Source organism: Lolium rigidum, chromosome 7, assembly GCF_022539505.1.
Source record: "Lolium rigidum isolate FL_2022 chromosome 7, APGP_CSIRO_Lrig_0.1, whole genome shotgun sequence".
NCBI classification, from domain to species: domain Eukaryota; kingdom Viridiplantae; phylum Streptophyta; class Magnoliopsida; order Poales; family Poaceae; genus Lolium; species Lolium rigidum.
Window position 1 is genome coordinate 347,644,232 of NC_061514.1, and position 17,132 is coordinate 347,661,363.

Sequence of the window (17,132 nt, forward strand, 5' to 3'; positions counted from 1 at the left end):
CGCAATTCAGCCATTAATCTTATATTCTCATTAATTCTAACTTGGATGGCATTTGCTGTAGTAGTAATCTTATTATAAATATCATTATTAGGCATAACTTTCAATTTTAAAAGATTGACGTCAGAGGCAAGTCTATCAACTCTAGAAGCAAGAATATCAATTTTATCAAGCTTTTCCTCAACAGATTTGTTAAAAGCAGTTTGTGTACTAATAAATTCTTTAAGCATGGCTTCAAGACCAGGGGGTACACTCCTATTATTGTTGTAAGAATTTCCATAAGAATTACCATAACCATTACCATTAGCAGAAGGATATGGCCTATAATTATTACTAGAATTGTTCCTATAAGCATTGTTGTTGAAATTATTATTTTTAATGAAATTCACATCAACATTTTCTTCTTGAGCAACCAATGAAGCTAAAGGAACATTATTTGGATCAACATTAGATCTATCATTCACAAGCATAGACATAATCACATCAATCTTATCACTCAAGGAAGAGGTTTCTTCAACAGAATTTACCTTCTTACCTTGTGGAGCTCTTTCCGTGTGCCATTCAGAGTAATTCATCATCATATCATCAAGAAGTTTTGTAGCCGCCCCCAAAGTGATGGACATAAAGGTACCTCCATCAGCTGAATCCAATAAATTCCGCGAAGAAAAATTTAGTCCTGCATAGAAGGTTTGGATGATCATCCAAGTATGTCGATCCATGGGTTGGGCAATTCTTTACCAAAGTTTTCATTCTCTCCCATGCTTGAGCAACATGTTCAGTATCTAATTGCTTAAAATTCATTATGCTACTTCTCAAAGATATAATTTTAGCGGGAGGATAAACTAATCTTTAGCCTTCTAATAGAAAGGCACTCTTTACCTCTCATCACTTTTGCATTTCACAAAGTTCAACAAAATTATTGAGATGGGCAGCGAGCATCATCAGAACTAACACCAGAAAATTGATCTCTCATAACAAGGTTCAGTAAAGCAGGTTTAATTTCAAAGAATTCTGCTGTAGTAGCAGGTGGAGCAATAGGTGTGCATAGGAAATCATTATTATTTGCGTTTGTGAAGTCACACAACTTAGTATTTTCAGGGGTATTCATTTTAGCAACGGTAAATAAAGCAAACTAGATAAAGTAAATGCAAGTAACTAATTTTTTGTGTGTTTTTGATATAGAGAGCAAGACAGTAAATAAAGTAAAACTAGCAACTAATTTTTTTGTGTTTTGTTTAGGTGCAGCAAACAAACTAGTAAATAAAATAAATCAAGACAAAAACAAAGTAAAGAGATTGAGAAGTGGAGACTCCCCTTGCAGCGTGTCTTGATCTCCCCGGCAACGGCAGCGCCGGGAAAAAGAGCGTGATGGCGTGTAACTCACACGTTCGTTGGGAACCCCAAGAGGAAGGTATGATGCGCACGGCAGCAAGTTTTCCCTCGAGAAAGAAACCAAGGTTTATCGAACCGGGAGGAGCCAAGAACCACGTTGAAGGTTGATGGTGGCGAAATGTAGTGCGGCGCAACACCGGGGATTCCGGCGCCAACGTGGAACCTGCACAACACAACCAAAGTACTTTGCCCCAACGAAACAGGTGAGGTTGTCAATCTCACCGGCTTGCTGTAACAAAGGATTAACCGTATTGTGTGGAAGATGATTGTTTGCAAGAAAACGAGTAAAACAAGTATTGCGATAGATTGTATGCGATGTAAAGAATAGGACCGGGGTCCACGGTTCACTAGAGGTGTCTCTCCCATAAGATAAAAGCATGTTGGGTGAACAAATTACAGTCGGGCAATTGACAAATAGAGAAGGGCATAACAATGCATATACATGATATGATAAATATAGTGAGATTTAATCCGGGCATTACGACAAAGTACATAGACCGCCATCCAACTGCATCTATGCCTAAAAAGTCCACCTTCAGGTTATCATCCGAACCCCATTCGGTATTAAGTTGCAAAGCAACAGACAATTGCATTAAGTATGGTGCGTAATGTAATCGACAACTACATCCTTAGACATAGAATCAATGTTTTATCCCTAGTGGCAACATCACATCACAACCTTAGAACTTTACGTCACCGTCCCGGTGTCAATGAAGGCATGAACCCACTATCGAGCATAAATACTCCCTCTTGGAGTTAAGAGCAAAAACTTGGCCAGAGCCTCTACTAATAACGGAGAGCATGCAAGATCATAAACAACACATAAACAATAGATTGATAATCACCATAACATAGTATTCTCTATCCATCGGATCCCGACAAACACAACATATAGAATTACAGATAGATGATCTTGATCATGTTAGGCAGCTCACAAGATCCAACAATGAAGCACAATTAGGAGAAGACGACCATCTAGCTACTGCTATGGACCCATAGTCCAGGGGTGAACTACTCACTCATCACTCCGGAGGAGATCATGGCGGTGAAGAGTCCTCCGGGAGATGAATCCCCTCTCCGGCAGGGTGCCGGAGGCGATCTCCTGAATCCCCCGCGATGGGATTCGCGGCGGCGGCGTCTCTGGAAGGTTTTCCGTATCGTGGCTCTCGGTACTGGGGGTTTCGCGACGGAGGCTATTTGTAGGCGGAAGGGCAACGTGGGGGGCCACACGAGGGCCCCACACCACGGTCGGCGCGGCCGGGGCACTGGGCCGCGCCGCCCTATGGTGGCGGCGCCTCGTGGCCCCACTTCGACTCCTCTTCGGTCTTACGGAAGCTTCGTGCAAAAATAGGACCCCGGGCGTTGATTTCGTCCAATTCCGAGAATATTTCGTTACTAGGATTTCGAAACCAAAAACAGCAGAAAACGACAGAATCGGCTCTTCGGCATCTTGTTAATAGGTTAGTTCCAGAAAATGCGTAAATACGACATATAATATGCATAAAACATGTAGGTATCATCAATAAAGTAGCATGGAACATAAGAAATTATCGATACGTTGGAGACGTATCACCCGGCTGCCACCGGCTGGTAGGACAAAAGATGTTGTGCAAGTTTCTCATTGCGAGCACGTACGACTATATATGGAACACACGCCTATTGATTGATTAGTACTTGGATACCGTTTTATTATTATCTGCAAATGCCCCTGCTTTGATTGTTATATGAGTTTCTCTCATCCATGCAACGCCCGTTAATCCGTCCCTGTGCCTACAGTATTTTAATCCTGTTGTTTACTATAATCACTACTGCTGTCTTTATTTCACCGCTGCTGTTATTTTACTATTCCTACTGCTATAAAACTGTTACTACTGATAAACTCTTGCGAGCAAGTCTGTTTCCAGGTGCAGCTGAATTGACAACTCCGCTGTTAAGGCTTACAAGTATTCTTTGTCTCCCCTTGTGTCGAATCAATAAATTGGGTAATACTTCTCTCGAAGACTGTTGCGATCCCCTATTCTTGTGGGTCATCAGACCCCTAGCCGGCGCCGCCCACAGACTCTCAGCCTATCGCCGCTACAGCCCCCCGCCCGCTCGCGGCCGCATCTCCACCTGCAGCACGGACTGGTGCCGCTGTCAAGGACAAGTTCCATCCGCCGCCGCTGCCGGCCAGTTCATCTTTGGAGCTCCGCCCTCCAGTAAGCTCGACCACACAAGCTGCATCCCTCCGCCTGCTAGTACCTCGTCACTCGACTTCAATTTTCTGAAATTTTTGATGCGTGGAGTGCAAAATTTGGGCCGGTGCCTCACTATATTGATATGTGTAGATGTGATTTTGTGACATTTGTGATGGATACAATTTGATCTTGTGTTGTAAAATTCAGAAATCTGCACATGTCGTTATGATCATTTTACATATAATTTTATTTTGCAAACTACAGTGTAAGCATTGCAACTTTGTTCTGTTATGGTCATTTTACATAGAATGGCATCACAAGAATGGCCTGGTTCTCATTTTCTTGCTTACATATGTCTAAAACAATCAACAATACAATATTAAGTATTGACAAAGGCACAATTGAATTTTAGGGTCTTTATAGTCTTTACACAACACAACACAAAAGATAGCTCAATTTTCATAAGCCAAAAAGAAGTGTCCAAGACAGTTTCTCAGAGCTTCGCCCCACCGGTGTTTCTCTCCACCGAAATTCATAAGCCGGCTTCTCTATAAGCATAAGCCCAAAAGAAGTGGCCCTAATTTCACTGCACAATCTAAAGAAGATATTTGTAGAGTTAAACCTCGTGAAACCTTTTCTTCTATCCTGCAAAAGCAAAACCTCATAATAGTGGACATGATGTTTTGGCTCATAGGTGCAAATGCACCTATTATAAATAATGCATTTAATTTTTTTTGATATGGTAAAAAATTCTAAAAAAAAGTTCTAGGTGTACATCTTGATATGCTATGTTTACACACAAAAGTTTATGAGAAAAGGGCAATTCTTATGGACGGTGCAAAAAAGACAAAACAACAGCTCGTAAAATGTTACTTTGCATGACAAAAAATTGTCTTTTTTACACAAGCCACGCAATATTATGTTCGGACATATAATGTATGAATGTACACCTAGAATTTTTTTTCAGATTTTTCTGATATTTCAAAATATGTTTTTCAAACAATAGGTGCATCTACACCTATGAGCAAAAAAGTGATATCCGATAAAGTTTACACTACTTACTTTAGAAACTATGGCAACGCTTATCACAACTAAAGCAAACATCTAAAATTTACTTTCATATTTTAAGAAAGTAGAAGACGGCATAAAAAGTACTTCTACTATATAATTTTATGCTTTCCAATCACATAATATTCCATATGCCATGCAATGCATTTCATATTTTCTCTAGTTATCCGATTTTGGCAACACGAAAAAAGAGTCTCTAAAAGACACATGTTTCAAATGGGGCACCGAAAATTCTAGACCGAAGCATGGGACCATGTACCCGGTGTACATCATCTGACTTTGGCTAAGGGCATCCGACGCAAATGGTCGCTGAGCGACCGTTTTCGTCCGCCGTGACCGGAAATGCGTATGGGCCCTGCTCCAGCGGGGCGACGCAAAGTGATCGGCCCGTCCGCGGAGACGCAAACGTGGCCCAAATATGCGCTAGGTTTGCGTTTCCGTGGACGCTCGGCGGTCGCGAAAAATGTCCGTGTTGGGTACATCCGGGGCCGGTCGGCAGTGAGTAGATAAGCAAAATATTTTTTCATTACTATTGATTGGCCAAAAGGACCATCTTTACAGAGATGGTTAGTCGAGTTAACCTAAAACTACAACGGCCGTACCTACTCGCCGTCGCGCGGCCTACACCGGCCTCGAGTCACGCGCCCTACTACTGGCCGCCGGATGGGCCGGCGTCGTCGTCGAAGCGGGAGCGCTTCTTGCACTCCGCGCGCCGCGCACGCCGGCGAACGGACATCTCGTCCTGCCGCCTCCGGCGTTCGAGGGCCTCGGCCAGGGAGCTGTCTCACAGGGCCGTCACCGTCGCAAAGGCCACCTTGGTAGCCGCCGCCTCCACCATCGCCCGGCCCTTCTCCTCCTCTGCCGCCGCTTGGACCGCCGCCGCCGCCCGGGCCTCCTCCTCCGCCGCCGCGTCCTCCTCCGCCTGGATCGCCGCCACGTCGGCGACGAAGCGGGCCATGTCCCTAGCCGCCGCCGCCACAGCTTCGTCCCAGGCGGCGATGGCGACCTCCAGCTCCCGGTTCTCCTGCTCGACCCGCGCGGGAGAACGACCCCTACGCTGGAGCGAGTCCAGGTCGGAGCACATTAACCCCTAGCCATGGCCGTCGCATAGCCGGCGGCTTCCTCCTCCGCCACCAAAGCCCGGCGGCGCCGGGAGTCCCCCGCCGGGGACTCGAAGGACGCGAGCAGAACCCGCTGGTCACCGGCGCACTCGAAGCGCCTGGGCACGGGGGGGGGGGTCGTCGTCCGCGATGTCGTGGATGACGACGTCGGCCGGAGGGGCTGCGAGGGCCGCCCGCGCCTCCGCGAGCTCGGCCCTGGCGTCGACGAGCTCGGCCATGGCGTTGGCGATCTCCGCCCTGGTCGCCGCGAGGCGCCCTTCCGCGCGCTCTGCCGCCTCCGCGACCTCCAGGTCCAGCTGCTGGGCCTCAACGCCGGCGGCAGCTACCTCGTCCTCCTCCTCCTCCGGGTGGAGCTGGCGGCAAATGTCAACGACTTGCTCCCAACTCATGTGGTCCGCCATGGATGAATGGTAGGGTGAGGTGTGCCCGTCGCACCCGGCGGTGTCCACCGTATATAGCCACGGCGGGGCGGGAAACGGTGTTGGCGCGCAGGGCGTTTCCCGCGCGCGCGAAACGCCGGCGAAACTTGTGAATGTATTGGGCGCACGCGGGAACGATCGTCGTCGCGCGGGAACAGTTAATCGCCGGCGGCAGTCCTCGACGGGACGTAAAATGCCATTAGCGACCTTGACGCTGTCCCCGGATAAAATATATGTCCGCACCGCTGGAGCTACCCCCGACGCAAACGGTCGCCCTGGGCCACAACGCGTCCGCGGACCGACGCAAACGGACATTTCGGAAATGGCGTCGGCCCGCTGGAGATGCCCTAATTTACAGGTGGTTCCGCCGTATAGAAGATCCATGTGCCAACGACAACCCAAAGTCAAGTGGCGTTGTCACCGAACCATCCTCCTTGCACCGTGTTGAGTTATTAAGTAGAGTTGAATGACCTGTATACTCTTAAAAACAAAAATATAGGTGTTAGATATGTTTTTCTTTCTTTTGAAGAGACGACACTAGACACTAGCGTGTGTACACTGGAAGTGAGTTAGTGGCCGTTTGCTTCACAAAAGAAAATGCTGCAAGTCGGTGACCACATCCGTCTTGGCTTACCTACAGGGCTACAATTACATATCTAGTTGCTTTCCGCCTATGTTTCATATGCTCTAATTGAGGATGGATTAGCTTTATCTAGACCCATGAGCCTAGGTTATTAATCGAGAAGGCCACGAACCTAGCTTTTGGCGAACTGAATATATAACTCACGTTCAACCAGTACAGTTTTTATCATATTCCATGCAAAGTAGCTTTCAGACACTAGCTGGCCAAACCGCCAAACAATGTGCCATCGTGCTATCCTGGGCAACTCTACATACAACCAAAAAACGCGGACTATGCAAAGGTATTAAAGTGTCTTTTACAGAATATAAGAGGCCAACAAATGTTTTCTCGTATAAGATTCTCTAAACCACATTCTCCTGAAGAAGCTGAAGCTTTGGCTCTCCAAGGAGCAGTGTTGCTTGCTCAAGAGGAGGGTTTTGATAAGGTTATTTTCGCTTTAGATTGTCTGTCCTTTGTTCGGTGCCTCAACTCTTCTTCGATGGATAGATCTCCTGCAGGCCATGTCCAACTCCTCCACATCGTTGTCCTTTATACATGTGAAGCGTACTCTGAATGAAGCAACACACATCTTAGCTAAGTCTTGTTTTAGTGAACCCTCTAGTGAGGTTTTCCATTATGTTCCGGATTGTATACGGGAAACTCTGTGTATTGATGTGTTTTAATCAATAAAGAGATGGTTCTGTCAAAAAAAGAAACTACATTCTTCTTCTTTTTTCCTTCCACGTGGTTCCACTTTTTTTTTTTCCGAATAGGACCTGACATTAAAAGAAACAAGAACAATGCAAAGCATCTCCAGAAAAACGAAAAGTACAACGAGATCCTTGAGAAGCCCTTCATCTTAAAAACGAGACCAGCCAGGACTAGCCCATGGCGGCATTGTATTAAGTTTTCAGGGCACAGAAGTGCAACGGTGCGTACACGCCCGCGAGTGAGTACCGGGACTCGAACTCGAGCGGGGGGGGGGGGGGGGGGGCATCACAGGTTTCATCACCCTGGTAGCCATCCGGGCTAGGCCTTGGCTGCAGCACGTCCTCGTTGACGTCCAGCGTCGGTCTTTGCCTCCAGACCATGTCGATGGCGTGTCGCCGATGCTGCACCTCCCCGGGCTAGCCTGACGTTGTTGGTTACAGACGGAAGTCGCCAAACGGGTCAATAAGACCACATCCATCCCGGAGACGACAAAGAAGGGTGATCTGCCAGCGAAACACGTTGACGATCCAAAGACCCACACAACCAGAAACAAGCCCTTGAAGCCCCCCCCCCCCCCCCTCAAGCTTCTCGACGTCATCGTCGAAATGGGGCTGAAGTCGGGGAGACCTTATTGGAAGACACACCACCGCCACCACCTGAGCGCCGCCCCACCAAATAAGAACCCTAAAAACAGGAAAAATGGAGCCCTCCCGCCGACAGGGGCCTAGATCCACGGAATGGCGGGGACGCCGACGAGAGGCGACCAACCCTAGTCACATGTACGTGCATGGGAGGAGAGGAGGGTAATAGTTCGGTGAATGACACAACTTAGTCCGGTTCCACATGGACCCACTTGTTGGTTGATAACTCTTTATTTCTCCCTCCACCCCATTTTCATTATGCACACGGTCTAACCGTTGCAACCGCCGCCTAGCCTCGGCCACAACCTCCACCACCATCCTGCACTTTCACCAGTTGCTCATTTAAAATATGTGTGTTGCTCACAAGGGGAGGGCGAGGGTGGTCATGGAAGGCGGAGGAAACCAGAGGGGGCGCGGCTAGAAGCTTGCTGATGGGACGGGCAGGGCAAGAGAGGCTTGTGAACAACCTTAGTGCTCTTGGCATCAATGTCGGAGAGACGGGGTTGGGGCCCTACGTCGAGTATCATGGAGCATTTTGGTAGTGCCCCTCCTGGGGCACTTCGGGTACGGGAGAAGTACAGGAAAGTGGAAAGGAAGTTGGCATGGAGGCGGGGATCTGTTAGGAGGCAGTCGGTATGGTAGTGAATCATCCCTAAAGTTGCGGATGCGCACCTCTAAAATGTATGTGGGGCCAATAACTACAACTGTAGAGGGTTGGAGGTGTATTTCAGAGGATGAGTTAAGATATCTATGGATAGTTAGTCATAAAGTGAATCCACCAAAGTGTATCTATGATCTATATTGGAAGGGTGAGAGACTCTAGGTATGTGTGCTAGAGTGCTCTTAAGTCTCTTTTTGTTTATTCCTAAACTTATCCGTTAATTATCACCGATCATGCCATGTATTTCTTAAAATATCAAAGCATATATATACATATGAAATGCTACTTTTTATCCGTTAGTAGTACTTGATGTGGCCAAATAAAAAATGATGAACCCAAGATTTGAACGGTCTTGTTGATCCGTTTAGTTAGATAGCAAGGCAACAAGCTTTTCGGAAAAAAAAAAACACTCAAGGTATCTAGCCAAAGTTTTCCTAGCACATTAGCGAGTACTTCTTGGGCTTCCTAATCCCATCCCCATTTTCAGATAGTTCAAAGATGAAAGGCTTTGACTCTTCTATTTTCTTAATTTGTGTGAGTAATTAATGATTTTTTCTCTCTTTTCTCTCACTCCCACCATGCATGGGGCTTCTTCTCCTAATGTGCCTCCTTTTTTCTTTCTCTTCTTCAATACATGAGATTTCTACTCCCAAAGATTAGTGCATGTAGTAACTAATGAAGATATTATTTATCCACCTTGATCCCAACAGTTTGTCTCTCTAGACTTGGATATCTGAATGGAGTAGAACTACTGTCGATGTGACCAATGTCTACACCATCTTTACGATGACATATAACATATTTAAACTATATTTGCAAGTATATAAGGTTATGTTTGTCGGCACGAAGCTTCCTGCTCCCTTCCTGCCTCGCTAAACAAAACATTGCCGTCGTCTTCAACTAAGGTATGTGGATATGGTGTCCTTTATTCCAACCTATCCAGGTGCTTTATTGAAAATGGTTGTCTATGTTTAGTGCTTTAGACAACGGAGTGAAGGTAAATCAAAACTGTAAATCATATACATGTACATATTCGCTTTTTAAAAAGCAAAAATCTTCTATATTCGTAGCCAGTTTCATGAGTAACTCACTGCAATTCTCACAGACAATTGAAAATCTGAAATGCACGACGTTTTGAAAAACGACCGCCCTACAAAATGCACTCTCATATAATTTGCTGCGAAACTTTAAACCAGGGAGCCGTCTGGTTTGCCGGCCGGTAGGCGCTTGAGGTGAAACCAAGGCAGAATCAATTGTACAATATCAGGCAAGCCGCCTGCATCTTCAGATCATAGTTTACTCCACTAGTTAATTAAGCTAAAGGAAGCACACATCGTTACTACTCCTACTACATGTTGCTGATTATGTTAAGATGAGTACACTGCTACAGATGGATCAGCTAGACCGAAATGTCTCCTTTATCCCGAGTAGACGTGCACCGGGGAGACAAATTATGACAGCTTAATTTTTAAATTTACCTTTCGGGATTAGTCATGGAGAAGTGGCTGTAGAAAATGACATGTGACCTAGCTCGGTCTCAGAATTCTACAAGAAACTTCCACTAGTAGTTATTAATGAGTGGTCTTCCGCACTCACCAAATCTGTTGAAAGCTATCTGCTGATTCAGATGGTAAATCTGTTGGATTTGCGGTGTTTTTTCTATATTACAACAAAACGTAGACATGAGGATGCGACTACTTGCAGAAATTTTAGCTACAGCAGACAATAGTAAGTTTTCACTATGTGGAAACTGGAAAGTGTCTTTACTCTCCCACCCAAGGAAGAATAAGAAAATTCAGCTTTCAAAAGACAAACGAAGCTTCCATATTTGACTTGTGGGTGTGGCAGCCTCTGACATGTATATCTGGACTTAGCTCAAGATGAACCTGTACTAGCCAGTACATCCTCAACTTCTTCTATTGACTCGTTTCTGTACACTGGCGGCATTTGATCTTGACTTAAAACTTCCTCAGCTATGCCAAATTTGACTTTGGATTCCTTTCCTGCCCGCCCGAATTGACCGGGCTGAACCTGTCGTAATTCAGAATACACTCAGCTATATACTACATTGTGCATTTTTGTCGCACAACATTTGGTTATCATCATTAAGCAGGACTGCAAATTTTGTCGTCCACATTTCTTTGGTTGGACAATTTTGCGGACGACTAGCCCAATTCCCTTCTCCATCCACCGCTGGTGCATTCCCAGCTCCGCGAGCTTGTTTTCGTTATGAACTGCAAGCAAACAACTTTTTTAATGCAATAATGTCATGTAGGATAATTGTTGATCTAGAAGAGAGAAATATATAGAAAAAAACATATGTATTCTTTTACTCATACGTTTTCTTGTTTAGTTTTAATAATCTCACGATTTTAAGACCATGCAAACAATAACGAATGGAGATAACTTGGAACAGATGACCATTGTAAGCTACTCCATCCGTTTCTAAATATAACATATTTTGGCAGCTTAAATTAAACAACCAAAATGTCTTATATTTAGGAACAAGTAAATGTGTTTTTTTCGAAGTGACATGAAACAAATAAGATAATAAAACCGTCTTAGTGGGTCATTTTGAAAAAAATCAACTATTGTACCAGCTTGGCCCATCACGGTCCAGGTTCAACACGCCACACAACGGATACATGGCACGCCATGAAATGGGTCGTGCCCTACCCGAGGCATGCCATGTATTGTCCTCATCCACCCAAGGTAGGCCCACAGGCAAGCACGACACGACCTGTTTATATTTTCAAAAAAAAGTTGGCCTAAAAAGTTGGAAAGGCCCAAAAAGAACCAAAAAGGCTGGAAAGCACACCTGTCGTGTCGGGCCGGCCTGTTTACCATTTGTGTCATGTTCGGGCCGCGACTTGGGTCCTACATGCCGACACAACATTACATGCTTATTGAAAGTGCATAAAGCCCCCATGTGTGGTTTTGGTAATTCATGATAATCCCTATGGACTAATGGTTGCATTGAGATATATGTGTAGGAGTTGTCCATAGGCAATGGTTGATCGATTAGTTGGCGTCAAGGTTTCAAATACGAAGAAATGAGGTGCAAGTTCAAGATGAGTCAACTCGAGGAGCTCACATGCTTGAAGCTTGCCATTCATATGTGTTTATGGATATGTGAAGATGCAACGAAGAAGAAGCTCTCCTGTAGTGGATTATGGGGGAGCAATCCGCAAGACATCAAGCAAGCACAATCAAGAACGGCGTTCCATCCTTGTTGCGGTCAAGATCATCATCATCAAGCTCAAGTGGAATGCGCAAGGTTAATGTTTTCTCTTGATAGGGTTTCTTTCTTACCAGTCTCGTGGTTTAGTTGGGAGACCGGTTTGTAGGATAATGGTCGTACTATCAAGGGGCTCTCGGGTGAGTAACTCGGTCGTATCGCTCGGAGTACGGTCAAACCTTTGCATACTTGCATCATCTTTCTTGGTTGTTATTTGGATCTTATCCATGTGGTGTTTTAGAGCTTGTGGTTATTTCCATGACAAGCTCTAGTTCATCGAAAACGGATTTCGCATAGATCACTTGTTGCGTTCTCGAGTTTGGTGATTTTATCGATTTCTCGTATTGAGGTGTTGCACCTCTGAAACTAATAGAAAATCAACCCCCGCTAGTATCCATATTTTGTCATCCTCTTTCCAACAAAATTGGTTTCGTCTCATTTGGATTTTCCAAACTCAAGTTATTTGTTTTTCAAGTTTGTGTTTAAAAGAAGAAAAGAAAATGGAGAGGAGGGAGCATCGGCCGGAGGCGCAGGCGGTACCACCGGCCTGCCCACGGCCGGAGCCTCCGGGCGTGGTACCGCCCGCGATACCGGAAATGAGCACTGGATCACAGTAAGTGTCCACGGGGTTTGGGGGCTTCGGCGGTCCCGAGCCGGTACCTTGGCCGGAGCCTCCGACCTCCCCCAGGCCCGCGACTCCTCCCCTGTGCGACACGTCGCGCGCCTCCGTCTGTGCGCCGGTACTACCAGTCACACCAACTCCCCAATGGGCAGAAAAAATGCAGCCTCCTATTTAAGCCCTTCTTCTCTCTCTTTGGCTGCACTGCTTCTTCAACCTCTTGCTCTCCACCATTGTTGCATCTTGAGAGCTCCTCCTCTCCCCCAATCCCTCCATGATTCTTCCTCAAATTTGAGGAAAAGAGAGAGGAGGTCTAGATCTATATTTGCACCAATCAAATCCCCCTCTTTGTGAGGGAATCTCTAGATCTAGATCTTGGAGAGAAATTTTGTGTTCCTCTTCTTATTTTGTTGTTCCTCTCTTATTCCCCCAATAGTTTTGGTAGCTTTTTTTGGAATTTGAGAGTGGAGGATTTGAGCATCTTTGTGGTGTTCTAGCCATTGCATTTGGTGCATCGGTTTGACTTCTCCGCGGTGATACGTGGAGGTGAAAGTTCGTGAGATATTTACTTCGGGAGCTTGTTCCCGGAGCTTGTTCCTCTTGGGTCCTAGACGGCTTAGTGGTCTTTGTGGTGTTCTTGGGGACTCCAATTAAGTTGTGGAGATTCTACAAGGGCAAGGCCTTTGTGGCGATTTATTGGGAGCCTCCAATTAAGTTGTGGAGATAGCCCCAAGCTTTGTGCGGGTTCGGTGACCACCCTAAGATTCCTTAGTGGATCGAGGATATCCCTTTTGGTGGGAATTCTCGAGGAGAATACGGTGGCCGTCGTGCATTTGGAGTGACTTGTCCTCCACACCGCTCCAACGGAGAGTAGCACTCACAAGAGTGTGAACTTCGGGATACATGATGACCCACAAGTATAGGGGGTGTATCGTAGTATCTTCGATAAGTAAGAATGTCGATCTCAACGAGGAGCAGAAGGTGTTGGCGGCAGTTTCGATGGAGGATTCACTGTAAATGCTCACAGACAAGTATTCAGGGGGTTTTGATATTGCAGATAAATAAAGTACAAGTAAATAAAATGCGAGAGAAATAATTGCAGCGAGTGGCCCAATCCTTTTTAGCACAAAGGACAAGCCGGTTTGTTTACTTATAATGACCAAACGTTCCTGAGGACACACGGGGATTTTAGTCTAGTACTTTCGCTTCATGTGGTTTAATAATCTTCATTGTTTTGATAAGTGTTGTGTGGGTGAACCTATGCTAATGCACCGCCCTTCCTAGGACTAATACATACTTGTGATTATACCCCTTGCAAGCATCCGCAACTACAAGAAAGTAATTAAGATAAATCTAACCACGAGCCTTAAACTGCGAGATCCTGCGATCCCTCCTGCATCGATATACTAACGGGGGCTCAGGTTTCGTCACTCCGGCAACCCCGCAATTAGCAACCGAATACAAGATGCACTCCCCTAGGCCCATAAATGGTGAAGTGTCGTGTAGTCGACGTTCACACGACACCACTAGAAGAATGACACCACAACTTAAATATCATAACATTGAATATTACTCAACCATAATTCACTAGTAGCATTTAGACTTCACCCATGTCCTCAAGAACTAAACGAACTACTCACGAGACATCATATGGAATACAATCAGAGGTGATATGATGATGAATAACAATCTGAACATAAACCTTGGTTCAATGGTTTCACTCAATAGCATCTACAACAAGTATAGAATAACACCGGGAGAGTTTCCCTATCAAACAATCAAGATTTAACCCGAATTGCTACAACGATGACGAGGTGCAGCGGTGGTGATGGCGGTGTAGATGGTGGAGATGATGATGATGATGATGGAGATGATGTCCCGCTCGATGACGATGGCGATGGCGTCGATTTCCCCCTCCGGGAGGGAATTTCCCGGCGGATTCTCCGCCGCCGGAGAGCTCTTTTCTCTGCGGGTGTTCTCCGCCCCGCGAGGCGGGCTGTAACCCTTCGTGAGGTCCTCTATGCGGCTTAGGTTTTCGGGACGAAGGAGTACGCGAAGAAAAGGAGGCGAAAGGGGCTGTGGGGCCCCCAGAGCACAGGGTGGCGCGGCCAGGCCTTGGGCCGCGCCGCCCTATGGTCTGGGCCCACAGTGGCTCCTCTCTGCTCCCCCTTTTGGCTCCCTCCGTCATCTGGAAAAATAGGAATTTACGTGAAATTCCCTTCCACAGTTGATCTTCCGAAATATTGCGTTCTGACGGTGCTTTTTCCAGCAGAATCCTGGCTCCGGTGCTTAATCCTCCAATGATGGTGAAACATGCAAAATAAATGAAATAACATAAGTATTGTGTCCCAATATGAAATATATCAATGAATAACAGCAAATATGATACAAAATAGTGATGCAAATTGGACGTATCAACTCCCCCCAAGCTTAGACCTCGCTTGTCCCCAAGCGAAACTGAGCTCGATAAACAAGACCACATGTTTATGGAGTGAAGAGTCGATAAATAAAATACGGACAAGAAGCATCATATTCATTTACACAAGACATTCTAGTAAACAACTTCCTCATATAACTCATCTCGAAATAAGTAAAGAGAAATCACAAGTAAAGGTGCATAAGAAATCATAGTTGGTGATGACAAACTTTGTTCTTGGTCAGAGAACTACTAACGGATTGTACTTCTAAGCAAAGCTTTCATATTAGAATTTATAGTTGAGCCTTCATATTTAAGCATGACAATCTCTTCATAATCATTGATAACTTCAAAGTCATATTCATTCAGATAAAATTGGTACTAAACAAGAAAGTATAAAAGACATGATCAACTGAACCATAGCATAAATGATTGGTTCACAACAACTCAATTGCTTGCTTGAGATAGAGGGAAATAGGTTTACTGACTCGACATAAAAGTAAAAGACAGGCCCTTCGCAGAGGGAAGCAGGGATTAAATCATGTGCTAGAGCTTTTCAAGTTTTGAAATCATATAAAGAGAATAAAAGTAAGATTTTGAGAGGTGTTTGTTGTTGTCAACGAATGGTAGCGGGCACTCTAACCCCCTTGCCAGACAAACTCTCAAAGAGCGGCTCCCATTTTATTTTTGGGTGGCACTCCTTCCAACCTTTCTTTCACAAACCATGGCTAACCGAATCCTCGGGTGCCTGCCAACAATCTCATACCATGAAGGAGTGCCTTTTTATTTTAGTTTTATTATGTTGACACTCCCCCCAACCTTGGCTTTCTCAATCCATGGCTAACCGAATCCTTCGGGTGCCGTCCAACAATCACAAACCATGGAGGAGTGTCTATTTTGATTAATTAATTTGGGACTGGGAATCCCGTTGCCAGCTCTTATTGCAAAGTTATTGGATAGGCGGATGTGCCGCTAGTCCATTGGTGAAAGTTGCCCAACAAGATTGAAAGATAAAACACCACATACTTCCTCATGAGCTATTAAACATTGACACAAATAAGGAGTAGTAGTTTGAATAATTTAAAGGTAGCACATGAAGTATTTACTTGGAATGGCGAGAAAATACCATGTAGTAGGTAGGTATGGTGGACACAAATGGCATAGGTTTGGTCTAAGGTTATGGATGTATGAGAAGCATTCCCTCTCGATACAGGTCTTTGGCTAGCAAGGTTTGATAGCAAGCATAAAGGTTGAGGGAAACAAACAAATATACATATGATAGAAACAATCACGCATCTTTCTCATAAGCACAAGCAATTTTAACCTCAGAATACTAAGCATAGAGATAATAGAGTAATGTATCTAAGTGTATTTCTCTCTTCTATTAAACATCAAGATGTTGTTGCTATTGACCAATGCTAAGTTTGCCAAAACCAAATAGATTTACTTGATGCTCCCAAAGTGATATCAATACTCATGTCAAGAGTAATCATATAATGGAGATTGCAAACTAAAATAAGGTGTGCAAAAAGTAAATGATAAGACTTCTCATTAATATTCCATAACGATAACTCACACCAACGGATACATAGATAACTAACTAGGAGAGATACTTCCACATTGCATACTATTCCATATGATAACTTCCCTACTCATGATATGACACTACTTGATAGTAAAAGATAAAGGTGGTGATGATGTGATACCGCGGCACTCCCCAAGCTTGGAACAAACCAAGGGGATGCCAATACCGATGATGAATTACTCCTTCGGTGATGATGGTGAATCTTTGTCGTCATCGGACTTCCATGGAAGAGGCCCTCCATCAACAAAAGACATCTTGGTCTCCGGAAACACGAAACTAGCGAGCATGACTTATGCGCTTAAATCTGTTTTCATACTCACGAGTTTTGATTATGAACATCATAGAGTTGAGCTTGGAGTTTGTTGGTGGTGTCGTGAAGTGAGAAGATATCGTCCCACAACTTTGCTGTCTCCTTCTTGTGCCCATCAATGAGTTCAGACACAATCTTGTGAAAGATATCCACTT